Here is a 7195-nt window from a genome sequence, read left to right as displayed (position 1 = left end):
ATATATGGGGAAGCACATAGCACCAACCCATTCTGCCCCCTCCCCTTCACTGCAGGAGAGGATGTGAGGATGAGGCCTGGGGAAGGGGAAGCCAGTGCCCTTTCCACTCCCTCCTCCATGCAGAGAGTGTGTTAACTTACATGATGGGCAAGGCTAAAGTCAAGTTAACAGAAAATTTAGTATGAACACCTGAAATTAAATTACTAGAGTCAAGCTTTGTTTTCTCAAATATTCAGTTTTACACTTGCATCATGACAACACCAATGCACCACCACCAAGTCCTCATTTGCTAATTGTAGGGTCTGCAGAATGGTTTATATTGCAAAAGGGGCTCTTTTAGGAGGCTTGGGTATTTGGATTCCAAACCATTTAGGGTTTAATATGAGGGATGTGATATGTAAGTAGCAGTCAAGTGAAACACTCATTGTTTTCCTAGAGTGGACATGCAGGGGAATGTTTGGTCCAGCCAGTCGAAAACTTCCTGTTTCCTCCTGGCTGGGGCATACTTCCTTTGCATGTGACTAGAGGTGGGTGTGACCTTACCTGTCCAGGTAACAAAAGAGACAAGGCACGCAGCACTCTCTCTCTTTTTGACTCCCTCCATCGTTGGAGCAGCTTTCAGCTAGAGATGCTCTGTTGGCTTTCAGCCAACAGAGGACACTGGGAGTATCCCCACATGGGATAGCTTCACATATATATACTATCAGGAGTGCGTGCAGGAGCCAGGCCCTGTGACCAATAGGACTTTGCAGGACTGGGGCCTTCCTAAGTTTGTTCTGAAGAGGCAAGGCGCGGCCGATTGGTAACTCACATCACCTGGTGGCAAGAGCCTGGAAGGGATATAAGGTCAGCATTTCCCTTTGGCTCTTTGCCACAGCAACACGTTCCCTGCCTTGCTGCGTTTGGCTCCTTGCTTCTTGATCCTTGGACTCTTGGCTCCCTGACTCCTGGCCTCCCATTCCTGCTCCCACCCCACCATCTTGCCCCCAGCCCCAACGTCCCCAGCTTTACACAAGATTGTGGCATGTTTATTCTTTTAATAGGGATATAAGGGAACTTACCAGGAACCTGATAGTGAGAGGCTTACACAAGCCTGCAACCAGCTACCCGCTGTGGGTTTAAAAGGGGAATGTGAAACTCTGCTAAGAAAAGGAACTTGCTAGCGCAAATTAGAAAGGATATTAATAAACAATATATCCTCTCCTGCCTCCCTAAACATTCCCACATAATATGCTAGCACTGAGACTTTAGGCCCAGTGGGTCAATGGCAACCAGCGCAACACTTTTAGGACTGGTGATATATGTCCCACTTACCAAACTATCACCCATATTGTGTACTAGCTGCAGCCTCTGGACTTTCTTCAAGAGCAGCCCAACATATAGTGCATTACCGTAGTCCAGGTCACCAGAGGAACTGTACAGGCTACCTCAGTCTAGGAATACAGCCATACTTTGGTTCTCGAATGCCTTGGTACTCAGACGTTTTGGCTCCCGAATGCCGCAAACCCGGAAGTAAGTGATCCGGTTTGCGAACTTTTTTTGGCAGCCAAATGTCTGACGCTGCTTCCGCTTGAATGCAGCCAATCGGAAGCCGAGTCTTGGTTTTCGAACACTTTTGGGAGGCGAACGGACTCCCGGAACGGATTAAGTTCTAGAACCTAGGTACCACTGTAACTGCAACAGGCAAATCAGTGTTTCTTGGACTTCTGGTGTTCCAAATTGAGGAAATACCATATTTCCCCATAACAGCCTATCTGGACTTTGGCAATGGAGGTTCTCTTCATATGCCCACCTCCAAGGTGGAGTCAATGTTGGTGGGCATGAGGGAGATAGCTTTCTCTGTAGCAGCCCCTCATCTCTGGAATGCATTAGCAGCTGTGATCTGACAAGCCCCACCGTTTCCAGAATTTAGGAGAGTTCTGCAAACCCTCTTATTTGAGTTGCTTTTGCTCTCCTGTTGGTGCTTTTGCTGATTTGTATGTTTTGATTTTCAGTATTCTCGGGTAGGATTTTATCGTGTGTTTCTCCCCCCCCCCCGGCTGGTTTCTATGAACAGATTTATGGAACATATTTGAATCTTATTACATCTTAATTGTAAGCTGCCTTGAGTGGGTTCTACCCTTAAAGATGGCCAAGAAATATTTCAAATAAATAAATAAATAAATTAGTAAATCAGTGAGGCCCAAGTATTATATGGATTATAATGGATTTGGGGCACATAGCTATTTGATGAAATCTATTTGCATCTTGTAATAACATAACATGGCATAATTGTACTCAAGCACTTTTGCAGGTCCTTATTATATGGGAAGAAGTGTGGCATCTTCAATATACACAGAGTTGGACGTGATGAGTCAAAATGCTGGCAGTAGGCTGGACAGCGTAATACAATGTTATCTTTAACTGCAGTGCCAGTGGCCAAGTTTAATTTAGGCCAGCTGTTGTCCTTTATAACATTATCTTCTATCTTTCAGAACTATATTATTTGATTAATTGCTGTATTGTTGTGGCTGCCAATAAGTGCGCCAGGAGCTGAAATGGTTACTGGAAGGAGGTGATATGAAAGATTATACCTCAGACTCGTATGGACAGGCCAAATGAACAGTATTCTCTAAAAATCATCTTACTCCTGTTTGATGAGTGTTCTTTTTCTCTCTCTAGAAAGTTCTTTAAAACAAAACAAAACTCACACCTCTGAATCATTTGTTAAATCTTGTTAATTACAGAGGGGGTGACCCAATCAAGATTCAAATAATTATGTATTATATATTAAGGTGACATGGTGTTTTAGAATATAGGGTCATAAAACAGATGGAGAACCTCGGGGTTGGGGGCCAAATATGACCCTCCAAGTCCCCATGGGACTATCACCAGCCATGTCTCTCTCCTTAGGCCACAGCTTTCACTTGCCCTCCCTTAGTATTCTTGCCCCACTGGAAAGTGTTGTTGAACTCTGATAATGTCTATTGCTTGCCTGCGGGGGGGGGGCATGCTAGAGAGAGGTGTGAGAGTAAGTTGAAAGTAGCCTACTATACAAATGTAAAACTTGCATTTATTCCTTCACTTGCTTTCATCTCGGGCCCTGCTGACCAATGGCATAGAAACTTAAGAGCATAGGAAACCGCCTTGTGCTGAGTTGGACCATTGTTCCATCTAGCCTTAGTACTGTCTACACTGACTGGCAGCAGAAGGGAATGTGGATTGGAGAGGGTTCCGCAGACTTGACATAAAGGAACATTTGAAAAGGGAATTGTGCTTTAATAGGTCTGCCCCAGCCCTTACCTTAGTTTATGTCATGAACTGGGAGAACAATGGGGAGGAGGAAGAGGATCCTGGTGAGGGGTGTAGCTGGGAGTGGGACACACTGGGGCAAGCTGGGGATCGGCAAGGAGAGGTTGGTGTAGGAAGTTATCAAGGGGTGACAGAAGATGACGAGGGGGGGGGAGGCCAGGGCACAGGAACCAGAGCAGCAGGACCCATCACCAGAGCCAGAGGGGCCCCTGCCTCCATGAACACAGTGGGCTCTGAGGCATGGGGAGTGGTGTGTGGGTGTGGGTGTAAAATTTTGATGATGTGCAATGTCCAGACTCTTTATATTCAAAAGAGTTTTACTTTCATAAACTGAGAAGAACATATCTACAATCTCATGCTGATTCATTTTGTACCTTATGAAGAGCACAGGTTTCTCCATTTTAACATTTAGGGATCAACCTCTGACTGTTTCACTTCAGACACATCACACTGAAACACACTGCCCACAGCAACAGTGTCCTGAGAAGCATCTTCCAGCAGCCATTCTTCCTTACACACAGAGAGAGAAGAACAGAAAACAGTTAAAAATGACATTTACTTGAATAACAGTCACAACGGAATAGAATGCCTCCCCCATATGACTCAAAGTCAGCCAATCACATGAGAGAGCTACTCCCAAAAGGAAACCCCCATTTCAGAGAATTAAACCATTAACTGGGAGCAGTGGGAGGGGCGCTCCAGGAGGCTGAGGCAGGCAAGGGTCCACAGCCTAACTCACTAGCTGGCCAGGTGGAGCTCTCTAGCTTTGGGAGGAAGTGTGTGATTCCTAGGCTGGAGTAGGCTTGGAACAGGTGAGGGTCACATGCCTCATCAAGCTGAGATCAGCATGCAAAGTACAAGAGGGAAGCAGAGGTGAGGTGCTGTGACTGCTGTCAGGTGTGTGTGCAGGAGCCAGGCCCTGTGACCAAGAGGACTTTGCAGGACTGGGGCCTTCCTAAGTTTGTTCTTAAGAGGCAAGGTGCGGCTGCACAGGTGAAGCTGATTGGTAACTCAAAGCACCGGGTGGCAAGAGCCAGGAAGGGATATAAGGTCAGCATTTCCCTTCATCTTTTTTGCCACAGCAATACATTCTCTGCTCTGCTGCATTTGGCTCCTTGACTCCCTGATCCTCGGACCCCTGACTTTGCGCCTCCTTGCTTCTTGATCCTCGGACCCTTGACTTCTTGACTCTTGGCTTCTGGATCCCCGTTCCTGCTCCCACCCTGCCATCTTGCCCCCGGTCCTGATGTCCCCAGCCAGGACTTCAATCGCCTGTGAACCGGACCGTGACAACTGTGCAACTGCCCACGTTAATGGACCTTGACTTGGATGTTCCTGGACCTCGACAGGTCTGTGCTTCTGGTTTGACTCTGGACTGTATCCTGACTGTGGCTACTTGGATTGACCCTGATCCTCGTTTATTGACCTTTGGGCTTTGCTTATTTAGATCGACCATTGAACTGTGGACTTGGCATACTGACTTGCTGCCAGGTAGGCTAGGGGTTCAGGACAGTTTATCTCGCATCCCAGCTCCTTTTATTTTATCTTTTATCTTTCTTCTTTCTCTGTAAAAGTGCCAAATTAGGCCAGTAGTTTGTTCCTACAAAGTTTTTTGGTTCCACAGATTCTCCAGTCCATTAAGTTCCCACACATGCTAGAATGCAACCAAGTTTGTGGCCTGATCATTTCTGTTATTTTAATTTCCATTTGGACCTTTGCAGGATGTCCCATCTATAATCCCTATTAAAACTTGACCTGAATCTTGCATATGCAAAATTTATTTCCATGTTGACCTCAGAAGTTTATTTAATTGGCTTTATATAGTTAACAGAAATGAAGACTAACACATAGGCACAGTAAATCGGCACTAGCCAGCCTCTCTGCATATTTGAAAAAAACAATTCACTCATTGAAAGTAAACTGTCTTTTAACCATCCCACTTTATAGGTAACAAGGCACTAAAAACGAGATTGACATGTTTAAGTAGCTCCTTAAAATAAAAGCTCAGCTTAGTTCCACTCAGTTAATATCTCCTAATGTTCACCTATCAGTAGACATCTATTTTTGTGAAGTCTGAGTCACCGTAAGAGAGTTTAATTGAGGGTGCAATAGGAACAGCAGTTGGATTTTCCCAGTGGAACCATTCTGAAATTCTTGTAAAAGCTGATGATAATCTCCTAATGGGCACTCAGGAAAGCAAAGAACTTGCACCACTGTGGAGCTGTTTACTCCGCCCGCCCCTGGCCCCAATTTCTTTTTGGCCTGCTATCAGTTGATGTAGAATTTACAAGCATTCCAAGTATGCTAAAGAAGTTCAGGGAAGCCCAATTTACAAGCACGTTCTTGTAAATACCTTTGGATCTCAGTGAGCAGAGAGAAGGAAATGATAACTATTCCGTACGACTTGAACTAAAAATGATGGTTTTGATTATGGCTACATTCCTGCAACTTCTCTTCTCTTCTAAAATTACAATCCCTTTGTAGGTGGGGATTTTGATGCTAATCTTCAGTGGCATCTTGTTAAATGACTTTGGGAAGTCTTGTTGTTAAGTCTAAGGTAGAGCCCTGTGAACCTCTTCAGTCTGCAGAAGCCAAAGACCCACTCAACTTAATGCAAATATCGCCACTCATAATTGACTGCTGAGAACTCTGAGTTTTTGTTATCTTCAGTCCAGCAGAAAAACATACCCCTCCACTGTCTAGTACTCTGCTCCAAAAAGTGCAGGCAAGCCAATCACCCTTTTTGTTCTGGAAAAATATTTCAGATGCCACCTTGATTATCATTTTCTAAAGTGTCTGGACTTTAATCGAGGAGGCCTAGTTTCAAGTTCCTACTCAGCCAATGGGGGAACTTGGCCAGTCAGTTTTGCTCAGTCCAATCTATCTCTCAGGTGATAAAATTGGATGGTGGAGAGAAGGCATCACATCTTGTATGTATGGCACCCTGAGATCCTCATAGGAATGGAGGGATATAAACAAAATTACAATGCTAATGCATTACCAATTGTAATGAATCTTGATTATAGATCAAAATAACTGTCCAATTAGTTCCATGTGCCTTGGCTCTGCTATTCCAAATCAAAAAGCCAACTTCACACTGGGTATGCTTCTAGCTGTAGGTTATGTGGTCTAAAGTAACTATTTGGATCCCAGTCTATGTAGGCTTCAGCAGTTGTTCTGCAAACTCCTCAGTGTAAAAGTTCTCATTCTTGCAAAACACAAACACACATCGGGAGCGGTGGGGCGGCAGAAAAACGGTTTGGCTTTTGCATGTCATTGCATGTGATTGGGTGCAAAAATACGGTAGTTTGCTTGAACCTGTGGTTTATTTATTGGGAGTTTTTCCAGAATATTGCAGCTTCCAATTTTTATTAGTTGCCCCATAATTTTTCAGCCCTTCATGTGTATGTAGTAGTTGCTGAAGAGAACCGTTTTAGGCTTGATGCTGTGAAAATATTGCTACATTTTCACATTGGCACACTTGTCTACGAAACAAAACTGACTAATGTGGCAATACAGTAAGAATTTAGGATCATCAGCCATCCTCCTGAACGTCTGGGGGATGTCAGCTGAGGTCAGGAGTCATCTGGGAAAATTGGATAGATGGCAAATGTATTGTCACTCCTCATTCCAGTCCAAGAAATATCCCTGACAGTCAGATCTCCTCTTCCTGTAACGACAGAAGTGAAACAACTGTTTAACAAACCTGCCATATCCTCATTCCCTGTATCCAATTCCCCGCTGCCATTTTTAGCAAACCATATTTATGACCTGTGTGCACTTGCAAATATCTTCATAATTAAGAGAAGTAACTGAAGCTTAATTTTTGTGTTTATCAGCTGGTACAGGTAACTAGAGGAGGATCTTTTAAATGGTATTTCAGTGTGACATACGCTTCCCACTT

Source organism: Podarcis raffonei, chromosome 5, assembly GCF_027172205.1.
Source record: "Podarcis raffonei isolate rPodRaf1 chromosome 5, rPodRaf1.pri, whole genome shotgun sequence".
Classification (NCBI taxonomy): Eukaryota; Metazoa; Chordata; class Lepidosauria; order Squamata; family Lacertidae; genus Podarcis; species Podarcis raffonei.
The sequence above is the reverse complement of the archived record's forward strand: the minus strand, read 5'-3'. Positions refer to the sequence as shown.